Source organism: Arachis ipaensis, chromosome B01 (genome assembly GCF_000816755.2).
Source record: "Arachis ipaensis cultivar K30076 chromosome B01, Araip1.1, whole genome shotgun sequence".
Taxonomy (NCBI): domain Eukaryota; kingdom Viridiplantae; phylum Streptophyta; class Magnoliopsida; order Fabales; family Fabaceae; genus Arachis; species Arachis ipaensis.
In genome coordinates, this window is record NC_029785.2 from 24,789,335 (window position 1) to 24,792,156 (window position 2,822).

Sequence of the window (2,822 nt, forward strand, 5' to 3'; positions counted from 1 at the left end):
TTTTACATAGTTTTTAGTATGATTTAGTTAGTTTTTAATATATTTTTATTAGTTTTTAATTAAAAATCATATTTCTAGATTTTACTATGAGTTTGTGTATTTTTCTGTGATTTTAGGTAATTTCTGGCAGAAATTGAGGGACCTGAGCAAAAATCTGATTCAGATGCTGAAGAAGGACTGCAGATGCTGTTGGATTCTGACCTCCCTGCACTCAAAGTGGATTTTCTGGAGCTACAGAAACCCAAATGGCGCACTCTCAATTGCGTTGGAAAGTAGACATCCAGGACTTTCCAGAAATATATAATAGTCCATACTTTGCCCAATTTTAGATGACGCAAACTGGCGTTTAACGCCAGCTTTCTGTCCTATTCTGGCGTTAAACGCCAGAAACAAGTTGCAAAGCAGAGTTAAACGCCAGAAACAAGTTACAAACTGGTGTTCAATTCCAAAAAGAGTCTCTATACATGAAAGCTCAATGCTCAGCCCAAGCACACACCAAGTGGGCCCGGAAGTGGATTTCTACATCATTTACTTATCTTATGTAACCCTAGCTACTAGTTTAGTATAAAAACTACTTTTAGTGATTTATTTTAGATATCTCTTTATCATTTGATATCGCTGGTTAGTCTTTGACTAATTTTGTGTTCTGAGATCACGTTTAGGGGGCTGGCCATTCGGCCATGCCTGGACCTTGTTCTTATGTATTTTCAACGGTAGAGTTTCTACACACCACAGATTAAGGTGTGGAGCTCTGCTGTTCCTCATGAATTAATGCAAAGTACTATTATTTTTCTATTCAACTCAAGCCTATTTCTTCTCTAAGATATTCATTCGCACACAAGAACATGATGAATGTGATGACTATGTGATGCTCATCACCATTCTCACTTATGAACGCGTGTCTGACAAACACTTCCGTTCTACATGAAAGCAAGCTTGAATACATATCTCTTAGCCTCCTGATCTACGATCAGAGTCTTCGTGGTATAGGCTAGAATTATTGGCCACCATTCTTGAGATCTGGAAAGTCTAAACCTTGTCTGTGGTATTCCGAGTAGGATCTGGGAAGGGATGGTTGTGACGAGCTTCAAACTCGCGAGTGCTGGGCGTAGTGACAGACGCAAAAGGATTACTGAATCCTATTCTAGCATGATCGAGAACCGACAGATGATTAGCCGTGTGGTGACAACGCAATTGGACCATTTTCACTGAGAGGACGGGATGTAGCCATTGACAACGGTGATGCCCAACATACAGCTTACCATGGAAAGGAGTATGAATGATTGGATGAAGACAGTAGGAAAGCAGAGGTTCAGAAGGAGCAGAAGCATCTCCATAAGCTTATCTAAAATTCTCACCAATGAATTACATAAGTATTTCTATCCTATTTTATATTTTAATTATATTTTAATTATCAAATCTCCATAACCAATTGAATCCGCCTGACTGAGATTTACAAGGTGACCATAGCTTGCTTCAAGCCGACAATCTCTGTGGGATCGACCCTTACTCACGTAAGGTTTATTACTTGGACGACCCAGTGCACTTGCTGGTTAGTTGTGCGAAGTTGTGACAAAGAACTAAGATTATGAACGTGCGTATTAAGTTTTTGGTACCGTTACCAAGGAATGAACGATCACGATTTCGTGCACCACCCCACTATATTGTTTCCCCTTTTTGCTACTACTCCTTTGTTCGTTACATAATCTGCACAACAGAATCATCCTTCCATGCCAATGAAGTCCACCCGCACTACCAGAAGGATAAATAATTTGCCAATTAGAGTAGCCACAAGCCCTAAATTTTCTTCCCACCGGTTGAGATTATTTTTTTTGTTTCACAAAGAAAAACTAACTCGAGGGAGTGGGATTGAACAATCTCTTTAAGGTTGTGAACCGTTAGGGGTCTCTCTAAACCCCGACAACTCCACGATAACACTCTCATGGGCCTTGGGGTATCATTGACTGGCTGACACTCTCTACCTTCTGATCAATAATTAGCTCCTGTTCAACACACATCATGTTGGCTACAAGCTCATTTTCTTTACCAGAGACTCTTCGCTTTGTCCCACCCAATTGGTTAAGTGAATTATGACTCTGTCTTGCCACCTATTCTAGATTCAATTTTTTATTGCTAACTCCTTCTATTATCATCTAATTATTGTAAGACCCGGTTAATTAAAGGCTAATTAACCCATAAATGAGAATTTATTCTAGAAAGCCAAAAATATTATTTTTATGGCTAATTGTGATAGAGGAGATTGAGACGAGAATTTCGGTACCAATTTTATAGAAATCGGACCAAGATTGGACCGAACAGGCCAAACCGGACCAACTGGACCCAAAGTGGGCCCTTGGCCCAACATAACTAAACCAAAACCCTAGTTTTCAGCACTCTCTCTCCTCACAATACACTCAAACACGCTGAAAACTAATATGGAGGGGGGAAGAACACTCTCTCAAGTTCTCTCCCTTGGTTGATCTTCAAACCACCATAACTTTTGATCTAGAGCTCCGATTGCCGCTCCGTTTGCGGCCACGCGTTCACCAAGGAGAGCTCTACAAAACCCATACAATCAATCTTGAGGTAAGTCACGTTTTACTGTTCAAAATTCCAGCCCTTGATTTCGAGTTTCATGAGCAAAAATGTTGAGATTTTGGGTTCTTTGATGTTATAGGACCCAACTCTCTTGAAGGAGAAGGTTAATCTTGTCTCCTTGGACCTTGGGTGTGGTAAGATTCTCAACCCTAGTATAATTTGTTGTTCTATGTGGTTTGGGTATTGAGATGTTGTGTATGGGTATGATGATTGTGGCTTTGGTT